Consider the following 13,281-nt stretch of genomic DNA (forward strand, 5'->3'; position numbering starts at 1 on the left):
ACTACTCTGGTGTGGTAGTGGAACTCGGGGGCTAAAGGTGAGGCTAGTCTAGTGTTAAGTTTTGTAGTCCTAGTCATTTGTGAGCCTTGGTCAAGTATGTCCAAGTGTGTCTCAGGAAAAAACTAAGGTATGGTGAAATATACCAGAATTAGAATCTATAGGCAATGCTTTGAGCCCAGGTAAGTCTCTTCCAGCAGCAGTGAAGGTGTTGGATGTGCGTTGAATGCTGCAGTCAGAGGAAAAAGCTGCTTAATGCATTTGGTCTTGAGCATTTCTTTTCTTTGTCTCCTGGAAACACACTGATTTCTTTTTTCTTTTTTTGGTTCCTGGGATTGAACCCAGGGTCACTTAACCATTGAGTCATATCCTCAACTCTTTTTTTATGTTTTTATTTTGAGACAGGGTCTTGCTGATTTGCTGAGGCTAGTCTTAAATTTAATACTCCTGCTCCAAGTTGCCCGAATTACAGGCGTGTGCCACATGCCCAGCAACATGTTGATTTCTAATTTGGTGAAAATGAAACTGCTTTTGTAATTTTAATCCTTTTAATGATTTGCCACTTAAAGATAGGGCTGGAGTTGTGTCAGTGTTGGAGTGCTCACCTAGCACGTACGAGGCAGAGTTCGATCCTCAGCATCACATAAAAATAAATAAAAGTATTGTGTCCATCTACAACTTAAAAAAAATTTTTTTTAAGGACAATCCCAAGGTTCTGCTCACTTCTTTCCAATAGTTGCATGAGGACTGAATTGTAGAATAAAAGCAAAAAGGAAAGCAGTAATTGAAATACGAGTTGATCCATTTGTGTACAATGAGTCAGAATGCATTCTGTCATTTATAACTAAAACAAACAAAAAAGAAATATGAGTCGAGACTGAGGCAGAAAGATCACAAGTACAAGACCAGCATGAACAACTTGGACCCTGTCTCAAAACTGTAAAAAAAGATTTTGGGGATGACAGTACAGATGATTCTCAAGACCTCTGAATAGGCCAGTGTGCTGGGAGACTTTGTATAGCCTCTGCCTGGTGCCATTGCACCATATTTTGCGCTTAATTTTAGCCCTGGTTTTGGATTTTCTTAAAATAGAGTCAGTGATTGCTTTGTATTTTCCAACTTCACTTCAGATCCTAGGAAAAATCCTCCTCCTCTAGATGCTACGATTTTTAAAATAGGGCTAGGAATATGAGTGGATGATCTGTGGATTTTCAAAATGAAATTATTTTTGAAAGCTACCCTTTGGAAACATTTCTGATGTCAACCTGAGTGGCAGATAGTCTACAGCATTTGGTATGTTAAAACATGCAGAGCGAGTGATTTGTGACTTCTGTGAATTTGATGTTACAATCCTTAAGGTAATAGCTGGTACATGCTAAGTCAGCTTATATGTTTCCAGTACTCTCAGTGATGAAATAACAATTACTCCAGTGGATTGAGTTGAATTCAGTGACCAGGAGAGCAGGAAATACTGGGTGTTCAGTCCTGAAATGGCAGAAATAATTTAATAGTGAATAGTGTCTAGCATTGAGTATTTCCCATGTGCAAGACTTCACATGAATTATTTTATTTTTTTGGGTTAACACAGTTTAGAAGAACAGGGAATTTTCTGCTGTTGACATTCTGAGTCCCTAACTTTCAGAAAACTTCATGCAGTGACTTGCCTCAGGGGCATTTATTTGAACCAGATTAAAAGGTAATTGGCTGCGGCTGATCTAGAAAATGACTCAGTCCACAGCCTGTTGCTCCTGAAGATAATAGAATGTTTACAGAGGATTGACCAAATATATCAGAAAGCAAAACCCATGGTTTCCTTAAAGAAATACACATGTAGAGTGGGGTGTTCCATCTTCAACTTGTAAGATTACATTGATGTGAAATAATTTCCACTTTTCCTCTTAAAAGGTCAGTTGTTTTGAGAGTGTTCTTGTAGTTGAGGAATGACATTTTTTATTCTCTGATAAACTTTTGAGATTGTGTATGAGACCTTTGAAAACTAGTCTGCTGTTCAGGTTGGCAAGGATAGTAATGAAGGAAGTGGCTCACCGTTTGTCACCTGATCATCTTTCCTACTCTATTGAAGCCAGAGGCCAAGAGCAAATTAAACTTGTCTGATGTCCAGTTCATGGAAGATGACATCACAAAAACTACCCGTATCTATGATCTGTGTATGTGCTCTTGTCTAAGAAATTGTCTTTTCTGCTTTTATTATGTATTTGTAAAATCAAGCAATAGGGATTATCTCCAGTTTTACTCTGGTGAGGTAATTACTTAATACTAATGGTTGTGAATACCTTCATAGAGAAGCATATACAAGTGTGCCCATTTGAAGGGTGATTGTGCTGTTAACTTCCCTTGTGATCATTGTGTGATTTTATGTGTGTGTGTGTGTGACCAATCAATATGAGTTTTCAATTACAAGTAAAATGATTTGGTGGAAGTATACTGGGTCCCTTGAAGTGGTTAGGTGTTAAGCAAGGAGGCAAAAATGTAAGTTAATTCACCAGTTTGTATGTGACCATAAGTGGGCATAGCTCCAATGTAGGGTGACCAGTTGTCCTGGTTTTCCTTGAGTTGGGGATTTAAGCAGAGCTTTCAATTCTCAAACCAGGATGGGTTGATCACCATAAGATTAGGTCCTATACTGATTATCTTACAAGTGCAGAAAGTGTTTCCCACCCTCACCAGAATCCAGGCTCTGCTTTGGCTCTCAGCAGGATCCTGGTGGAGGGGAGGTGGCCACTGAATTAATTTACTCAGTCCTGACTTCTGAAGACCCATCTGTTGTTCAACTTGATGTCTTTGCATTAAGTCTGACTCTGGAACCCCCTGATTTCTGACATTCCAAGCCTTGTTCTGAATGCTCTTCAAGTCTTGATGCAAAGTTCAGAAATAAGGGGCTATCAGATGTAGGAATAAATTGACCAAAATAGGAAGGGGATAAACAAGAATGTGTGTGTGAGGGTAAGGGGTATGAGACTAGCAAAAAAAACTTAGTTCTCTCAGCCTGGAGTAAGGGACCACTACTCCCTGGGTAGCACAGTGAGTGAGTCAGGAAGATGTTGCCATGGTGTTTGAGTAATATCCATGGGATAGTAAGCTATGACCAGGCACCAGCTGAGCTGAGTGGTTTGGTGGCATGCCACAGGTACTTTGAATTGGACAAATGACTGGGCAGCCTTGGAGAGCTTGGGAGCCATTTTTATTTAATTGCATCACAGGAGCATGGCCTTTTCTTATAGACAACTATGTTAGTTGCAAAGGAAACAGGTACCTGGTCCCAGGCATGCTTTGTGGGTCATTGTAGCTTTAAGGTTTCTTCATCAGCTGCTTCTGTTAGAAGTCTTGAAATGTAGCAGCCTTTAGTAGAACCAACAGAAATGGATTCAAGCACTCATTCAGCAACTACTTACTGAGCACCTGTTATGTGCCAGGTGTTATATAGTATTGAGAATATGTGTGTGTGTGTGTGTGTGTGTGTGTGTGTGTGTGTGTGTGTGTGTGTGAGACAGTGTCCTGGTGATGCTTTTGTTCACAAAAGTGAGATAGGAATGACGTGGAAAAGGACAGGAGGAAAGTTAAAAACTTCAGAAGTGTAGTTTGTAGGGCAGCAATGATCATTACCTGAAAACATCCCTAGAGATCTGTGCCTTCACCTGCTTGGGGCATGAGTTCTGGTGTAGTAGTAAGGAAACATGGTAGATGGGAGCCTTTTTGTAGTCCAGGCCCTAAATATTCTGACCAGAGCCTGTTACCTACGTGTGAACAACAGGACATGGCCTAGAGAAATTGATAAAACCATACATATGCCAAAGGGACCATAGCTACTGCCAAACAATCCCAATGCCCTATACTTCTTGGATCCTTTCTCAGGCTTCCAAAAAACTGATTCACAGTTGTCTCAAGTTAACAATATCGCCCCTCCACACTAGACCTTGACTGCCTTATTAATACTTCAAAGCTCAGTCAGACAAATGTTCTTTCTTCTTTCCATCCCAGGCACCAGCTTGCAACTGTACCTCTAACCTTAACCTCCTCAACTGGACTATTCCCATGAGCATACAAACATGGCTCTGTGTTCAGTCTTAAGAAACAGACTCCTTTGACCTCACAGTTCCTCCCCTTAAGTGTCTGTGCCTCTTCTACATTCCTCTGAGCAAAACTAGAAAGATTATGTTCTGTCCTGTTTTCTCATATCACATTCTTTTCTCAGCACACCACTCTGCTGAAATCAAAGAGATTTAGCAAGGTGATTTTCACATTGCCAAGTAATAATCAATCATGACCCATGGCTAAGATCAAATAAAATGAGTGACCAAAGCAATTTTGTGGAGATAATTTCTTCCTTGTATGTTTTTTTGTTTGTTTTTTGATAGTGGGGATTAAACTTGGCCTCATGTATGCTAGGCAAGTACCCTGCTACTGAGCTATCCACCTGCTCATCTCTAAATGATCTTGTCCAGTCTCATCTATTTGCCCCAAAACCCCCAATTAATTCGTTAATGTACCAGGGATTGAACCCAGGGCGTTTAATCACTGAGGCTTATCCCCAGCCCTTTTTATATTTTATTTTGAGATGGTCTTGCTAAGTTGCTGAGACTGACTTTGCACTTGTGATCCCCCTGCCTCAGCCGCCTGAGCTGCTGGGATCACAGGCGTGCACCACCACACCTGGCCAAAAAGCCCCAATTTATGTCCTTATGCAAGTTTCTCCCTCAGCTTGCAGAGTTATCCAGCTGGCTACTTAATGTGACTCACTTGTCTAGCATCTCAACCTAAGTTTCTGATCTCCCACACTCCTGGGTTTTCTTTTCATTTATTTTTAAATATATATTTTTTTTAGTTGTAAATGGACACAATACCTTTGTTTTATTTTTATGTGGTGCTGAGGATTGAACCCAGTGCCTTCTGCGTGCGGGGCAAGTGCTCTACCACTGAGCCACAGTCCCAGTCCTTTTCATTTTTTAAAAAATATTTTCAGTTGTAGATGGACACAAAACCTTTATTTCATTTTGAATTCTTATGTGGTGCTGAGGTTCGAACTCATTGCCTCACACATGCTAGGCAAACGCTCTACCACTGAGCCACAACTCAGGTCTCCTGGGGTTTTCTTGTCTCAATAAATTGTGCTACTGTTCATGCAGTTTTCATTACACCTGTTTGATCCATGTGTAGTCCTGTAACCACACCTCCAAACACATTTTTCTCTTCTCCATGCCCCCACACTCATCCAAGCTTCCTGAAACTTGCTACTTCCCCCCAATTATAGCCCATTTCCCTGCATAATCAAGGGTGTTCTTTTGAAACTGGAACTAATTATGCCTCATGCTGCTTACTACCCTCATCCCCTGAGGCTGCTTAATGCAAACTGAATAAAATCAAACTTGCTCATGATGTCCTCCAAAACTCGATTTGCTACTCTGCCTTCATCTCGTCATTTTCTCCCCCATTCATTAAGCTCTAATGATGTTGAACTTGCTGTTCCTGGAACACACCAAGCTCATTCTTAGAGCTTTTGTGCACACCCTTGAGTGTGTCTCACATCTCTTGCTGGTGCCTTCTTACAGGTTTATGCTTTGATGTATTCCTTCCCTCACTTTCTAGACCAGTTTTCTTTATAGTATTTATCTACCTAACATTCTCTTGTTTGTGTTTATTACATCTCACTCATTAGAAGGTAAGCTCCCTGAGGGCAAAAATCTTTTTTTTCCCTCTCTCTTGCTTACCCTATTGTTTATAGTGGGGGTTGGAGGGTGGGGAAGAGAGTGCTAAACACTCATTGACTTAGTCCATACTGGCACTCATGGGCTTGGACTTGAGGTTCTCCTGGAGAAGTCAACTGGCACTCAGTAGTTCCCTTGGCAAGACAGCCCTCCCTGACTGGATACTTGGCAGTCACAGGCTGGCAATTGGCTTGTAGTACATACTCAAATCACATGACTTTACCTCTGCCATTTGCCCCCATCTGGCTCCTGGGACACAACTCAGGAACCCACCTGGAACTCCACAGGCAGCTGGTTGGCTGGCAGACTTTTCAGAGGTTGCCCTTTCTGTTGATCTTTGCCCCAGTGTACTGACCCCATGTGACATGTGGGTGCAGAAGGGTAAGGGGACATAACTGGTAAGTCATGCATGCCATTGTTTTCTCATCTGTGAAGAAGCCCTTCTGCACTGCCCTGTTCTTACTCAGCCTGCCCTATCCCTGCTGCCAGGACTTACTGAACTCCCCATTTCACAGAGGTGCAACTGTGGCCCCGAGGGTTGGAAGCTGGTTCCCAGGTCACACTGTGGGCATGAGATCAAGCTGCACTGGTATTCAGTCACCAGGGGCCAGGCCAGGAGTCTGGACAAGACTATCCTGCAGAGGAGAGGTGGCTTCTGAAGTTAGCCCAGTGCCGGACAGTCCAGGAGGACCAGTCTGGAAAAGGGTAGACTCAGGAAAGAGGCGTTTTGGACAGCCATCTGGGCCTCTTCCACCACCTGCTGGTCAGAGCCAGTCAGTCCTGGTAATTCTTGGTTATCCAGGACCATACTGTAGAGCATTCACATCCTTGTTCCTGCCTTTATTTGAACCCAGTGTGGCCACTCAGCACACACAATCTCCCCTCTGGAGAGGGGTGGAGCAGAGTGTAGGCCATTCTCTTCTGAGAAGCTCTGACCTATCTGTGGTGAGTTAGCCAGACCTAGGTTCAAATTTCATCTCCCCACATTACTGAGTTATGGCCTGGGGCAGGTTACATAACCCATCTCAACCTTGCAATTTCTCCTGCAAAATGGATGTGGTAATAGTAATTACCTCCTAGAGTTGTTGTGAAGGTAATATACAGGGAGACTTTACCTCACTGCCCCAGCAGGACCAAGCTCATAGGCACACTGATTTGAGCAGTGTTGCTTCTCAGGTAGGCCTACTTTGCTTTGACGAAACCCTCCAATCCAGCCTGGGCCCTGGGAGATCCTGACCTCTGATAGTGTGGGGTACAAACATGAATCAAGAAGTTATCTCCACCAGTTAAGTGTATAAGCAACTTCTTCCTGGAGCTTCCATAGCAGCTCCCTGAGAGGAGGTCCACAGGCCATCAGAGGTGGTATCACACTAGTTGCCTCCAGTGGAGTTCTGCAGTTTTGTCCAAGATAAAGATCCAAAGTTGGACTTGAGCTATGGGAAAATAGTCCTCTCTGTGTGCAGAGATTTGTAGAAATTCTCTGCCTTCCCTCTCAACATCTCCCATTGCTCCTCTGCCCTTGACTGTGAATGGTTGGGCAGCCATGTGAAGGAGAGGCTATAGGGGCTCAAGTTTCCTTCAGGAATGGACACTGGCATTATGCTAAGGATGCTAAGTGCAACATCACATTGTCACTTTTCCCCTTTTTTTGAGATATGATGTACATGCAGTAAAGTATACAAACATAATTGTAGTTTAGTGAATTTTTATATATGCATGCACATGTGAAACCACCACCTAGATCAAGCTAAAAATTGTCTAGCATACCAGAGACTTTATTCATCAATACCTGCCACCTGCTAAAGGTAATAATCATTATTGTCTCCCCTCTCCTTAGTTTTTGCCTCTTTTTTGGTCTTTAAGAGGGTTTATACAATAAGTACTCTTGTATCTAGCTGCTTTTATTGAACATTGTGAGATTAATCCATGTTATTGATATCAGTAGTTTCTTTTTCACTATTACTTAGTGTGCCATTATATGAATATACCACAGATTATTGGTTTTTATGGGTGATGTATTTGTTATTTGATTTTTTATGCTTATGAATAAAGCTGCCACTATGTTTTGGATGTGGTTTTGGAGTATTCCCCAAGGGTTCATGTCCTGGAAACGTGTTCCCTGGTGTGGTGATATTGAGGTGGAGGAATTTTGTGTGTGCTTGTGTGTTACTGGGGATTGAATCCAGGGGTGCCCTATCACTGGGCTGTACCCTTAGCCCTTTTTATTTTTTATTTTGAGACAGGATCTTGCTAAGTTGCTGACTTTGAACTTGATCTTCCTGCCTCAGCATCTCAAGTTGCAGGGATTAAAGTGTTCACCACCACACCCAGCAGAGGTGGTGGAACCTTTAAGAGGTTCCTTAATCTCTTAAATTACCTAATTCAAAGTAATTAGGTCATGGGGGCACTGCCCTCAGAAGGGATTAATACTAGTCTTATGAATTCTTGGGCGAGCAGGTTGTTGTAAATGCCACCCACATTTTTGGCCTCTTCTGTGTGTGTCCTGTTCCCTTTCCATTTCTCTGCCATGTTGTGATGCATCCAATGGACCATTTTGTCCTGTTCCCTTTCCATTTCTCTGCCATGTTGTGATGCATCCAATGGACCATTTTGTAAATGCCACCCACATTTTTGGCCTCTTCTGTGTGTATCCTGTTCCCTTTCCATTTCTCTGCCATGTTGTGATGCATCCAATGGACCCTTACCAGGACTTGGGCACCATGCTGTTTGTGCCCTTTAGCTACCAGAATTATTATAGTTAGTACCCAGTCTTTGGTATTTTATTATAGCAAGGAAAATGAACTAGCAGGGTGGGGCACACTTGTAATCCCAGTGACCCAAGAGGCTGAGGTAGGAGGATTGAAAGTTTGAGACCACCCTTCACAGCTTAGTGACACCCTTCTCAAAATAAATAAAATGTCTTGCAATTGTTACAGTGCCCCTGGGTTCAGTCCCCAGCAGTTTCCCCCCCCCACAAAAGGACTAATATAGCTGCTGCAAATTTTATTTATTTATTTTGGTACTGGGGATTGAACCCAGGACTTTACCACTCAGCTACATGCCAACCCCTTTTTAACTTTTATTTTGAGACAGGGTCTCAGATCAGATTCCAAGGATGAAAGTGGTGTCTCCCCCTTCATTGCTTCTAGCATTGTATATAAGGCATGCCTTCCTGTCATCCCAGGGACTTAGGAGGCTAGGGCAAGATAGGAAGATCACAAGTTAAAGGCCATCTTCAGCAATTTAGTTAGTGAGGCCCCATGCAACTTAGTGAGACCCTGTCTCAAAGTTAAAAAAAAAAAAAAAAAAAGGGGACTGGGGATGTGACTCAGTGGCAAAGTGTCCCTGTGTTCAATCCCCAGTTAAAAACAAAAAAAAGGTCTTAAAAAAAAAAAAAAAGTCTCAAGTGGCTGAAGAAGGCCTTGAACTTGTGATCCTCCTGCCTCAGCCTCCTGAGTCACTAGGATTATAGGCATACACCACTACACCTGGCTGCTATGAACATTTTAAAACAGATCTTTTGGTGGACATAACTTATTTGTATATATCCAGAACCATAATTGCTGAACCACTGAATAGATACTTCCAGTTTACCGAAGTGTACCAATATGTACTCCCACGAAAGATATATGAAATTCCAAGTTGTTCTATATCCCTGCCAACACTTGATATTGTTATTTATTGGTTTATTTTTGGTACCAGGGATTGAACTCAGGGGCATTTGACCATTGAGCCACATCCCCATCCCTATTTTGTATTTTATTTGGAGACAGGGTCTCACTGAGTTGCTTAGTGCCTTGCTTAACTCACAATCCTGCCTCAGCCTCCCAAGCTGCTGGAATTACAGGCTGCACCACCGTGCCCAGCTAGTATTGTCATTCTTTTAAATGTAGCCATTTTGATGACTAACGTTTTCACAAATTTCCTGTGATGTCTCCTTGTAAAGCTCCAATTTGCAGACAAGACTGAGGCTCATCAAGGGGGAAGCCACCTATTGCAGATGACATGAGCTGTTATCAGCAAGTGGGAGGCAACAGTTCTGCATTATTCCTGTGCACCTGTGGCTGTATGAAATTTTAAAGTCAGAATACTTGGACTTGGGTGTAGTAAGATAGTAGTTCTCTTATTTTCTTCAGTACTTTCTACAGTCCTTATTTCTATTGGATAGCAAAAATGTAATCAGGTCACTTCCTGGCACAATCAAGTAAGTGTGTTACTGAGTCATTTTAGGGATATACTCAATCGAGTTGAGGATTCTCACTCTCTATTCATATCCAGGATGACAGTCACATTCTGCATAGTTTGTGTAGTCCTTTGTTATCATCATCTTCCTCTACTGCTTAGGGAAGGGAACAGATCTCACCCCTGCCAGTAGAAGGTTACCATTCTTCATTTCTGCTGTGCATCTGGGCCATGTCTCTAGCTTGGACTGTCTAGTTCATCTATTTATTTATTTATTAGTACTCCAATCCTTTTATTTTGAGACAGGACCTTGCTAAGTGGCTGAGGCTGGCTTTGAACTTGTGATCTTCCTTCCTCAGTCTCCCCAGCTGCTGGGATTACAGGCATGTGCCATTGCACCTGGCTAGTTTATCACTTTAGTATTCTCTATTACCTCAGAAGCATCTTCCTGATCACCTGCTCCCTGATTCAGTGACTTCTGTGTTGTTCAAGGGCATATTCTGTGTTGTTCAGGACATATTATGAGCATTGCAGGAGCATCATAATATGTTGACATGGGATGCTTATGCGTTAAGTGGGGAGACTACCCCCAAACTTATCTGGGCATCCTAATCTCTGTTGCTGGGTTAGGTGAGGTAGGAATGGGAGTCTCTTTTCAGAGACCCATGCTGCTAGCTAGCTGCAATGTTCTCCTCTCTGGCTCAATTCTTCCCCCACCCCAGCATTTTAGAAAACTGATTCTGGCATCAACACACCTCCTCCTTCCCACATCTTTCAACAGAAGATGAGGTTCAAAGAGGTGAAGTAACTCACCCAAGATAACATAATAGGTGGTTTGACTCTAGGGTGGCTATCGGGAACAAGACAAAGGAGACACAGCAGCAGGCCACATTCAGAAGATTATCCAAGCAGACTGGATTACTTCTTAGCTTACATGCATGCTGTTATTTGGGTTGGACCTCAAGTCCAGAGTTTGTCCATGGGTAGGTGGCTGAGAAAGGGAGTATGAACTGAATTCTGAGCTTTCATGGCTCATTTGCACGCACTGAGAGGGCTTTTCCTTATAGGAATCCTTCTGTGAATGCTTTACAAAAAGAGAGCCTCTGGAAATGATTTCACCACAAAAAAACAAAAAACTTTTTTTTTTTCCATACAGACTTCTTTAATTCAAGGCCTTTAGTATCCTTGGAGGTAGTGTGCTGGGAATTGTTGCCAATCAGAAAATGTTCCTTGCATTTGAGGGGCACAATCAAGATTCAATGTCTGGGCTATAATGGCAGGAGCTCTGCTCTTCAGTGGCTATTTGATACTGGGAAAATCCTTTCTCTGCTTTTGCTTCCTTCTCTATAACAAGTGTTTTTTTTTTTTTTTTTTTTAATTTGTTCTCTTTAGAACAAGTGGTTTTTGATTACATGGTGTGTGAACTGATTGAAATAGGATGAGGCTTCAGGTTCCTTGGGACCAGCTCTGGAACCAGAAGTATCCGTTTTCTCTCACATTCACAAACACATCCACACTTACCAAAGGACTCTGTGTGACTGGTCCTTTCTCACCTGGACTGGCAATCATGGATTAATGAGTGGGGATGAATCATTCCCAGCCTGTATCCCGCATTTTTGCAATCACCTTGACTTTCTTGAGTGGAAGGTTTAAGAGAGCATGGGGTTGGTCCAGAAAGTATAGAGTTAAGCCAGTCCCTTCTGACTTGGCTCCTTCTTGTCAGTGCTTCATTAGTGAGTCCCTACTATACAGGTTTCTCAACTTACCCTGTGCTTAAGAATCACTTGGAGAACTTGTTTAAAAGGCAAGAAAACCTGCCTACAAGAAGTTAGGTTAAAAAAAAACAACAGAAAAAACAAACAAAAAGTTAGATTCATTAGATTGAGAATGGACCCAGAAATCTGTCTTTTCCTTGAGATCAATTGTTCTTTTACTTTTTTTTATTTTACAAACCTTTTTGTCGATAGATTTAAAATTTTTTTTTTAGTTGTCAATGGATCTTTTAATTTTATTTATTTCTATGTGGTGCTGAGTATTGAACCCAGGGCCTCACACATGCCAGACAAGCACTCTACCACTGAGCCACAACCCCACCCCTGACTTTCAATTGACTGCAGCAATGGAGTTGCTATGCTATGTCCAATTTCTTGAAGTTAAAAAAAAAAAATGAATGTGGGTCAATATTAAAAAGGATTCAAAGTGAAACTCACCTCTCCCCAAGACACCTAGTTCCCTTCCCTTGAGGCAACTAATTTCTTGTGTGTCTTTTCTGAGACCCTACATGGCATATACATAGTGAATGAAATCTCCCTTTTTGGGTTTAGTGCTGGGCATTGAACCTGGGGCCTTGTGCATTCTAAGCATGCAAGTTCTACCACTGAGCTACATCCCCAACCCCAACCCCCAAATCTTCATTTTTAAAACAAGTGTGTCTTGGTGATTCTAATATTATGGTTTCTCAGAATTTGGAAAAACACACCTACTTTATACCAGGACCCACACTGGGTCCTCAGGCTAGTTGTATGACCTGGCACTGCTTAGGATGCTCAAGCTTATCAGGTGCCACCGTCTATTACCCAGGAAGAGAGCAGAGCGGCTCCAGTGGGTATAGCCTAGGAGGTCTGAAAGCTACAGCTGCAGAGGGCAAGGGCTGTGCTACAGATAAAAATTATGAGAGCTGTGGGCCTTTCATCTTCTGTCATCAGTTGTGGCACCTGGCAGACATTGGATACCATAGTTTGCAGACAAGACCTGGTAACCCAAGGAGCTGCTTGACCTGCCAGCCCAGTCCCAAACCGAGGAGCTGTAGGTATCTGATTTCTTTAGGGGGCCCTGTGTGGAAATGCCTTTTGTCTTCCTGGTGTCTGGAATACCATCACATGCCTGTTGGCTACGTGAACCAGGCGCCTTGGTCTCCTGGGAAGGAGATGGCAATGTTTTCTTTGTACAGCAGGACAGGGCCGGGCAATTGCACAATCCCTGATTGGGGTGAGGCCATGTAAGGGCTTCCAGGTTTGTCTCTTTCGACCTTATCACAGTCTTCCGGGCGCAGCCTGTACAACAGAGTTCTGTACAGCTGGGCCTGACTGGCTCACAGCGGGATTCCCACCTCGGTGGGTGCCTCCCACGTGGGGGCTCAGTGCACGTATACTGAAAGAATGGGTTCTCGCTGCTAGATACACGCCTCCTCTCTGGGCTTGGGATTTCAATGGTCATTTGGGCCTGGAAGCCTTTTCAAATGTCAAGGGTGGAAAATAAGGGTCAAGAACATCAAACTGAATGGAGTTAGGTCCAAATCATGGCTCCGCTATTTAAAACGTTCGGAACTTCTTCCCCGACTATAAAGGTGAAAAAGACTAACACTATGTCACTTCATGGG

Source organism: Sciurus carolinensis, chromosome 6 (assembly GCF_902686445.1).
Source record: "Sciurus carolinensis chromosome 6, mSciCar1.2, whole genome shotgun sequence".
Lineage (NCBI taxonomy): Eukaryota > Metazoa > Chordata > Mammalia > Rodentia > Sciuridae > Sciurus > Sciurus carolinensis.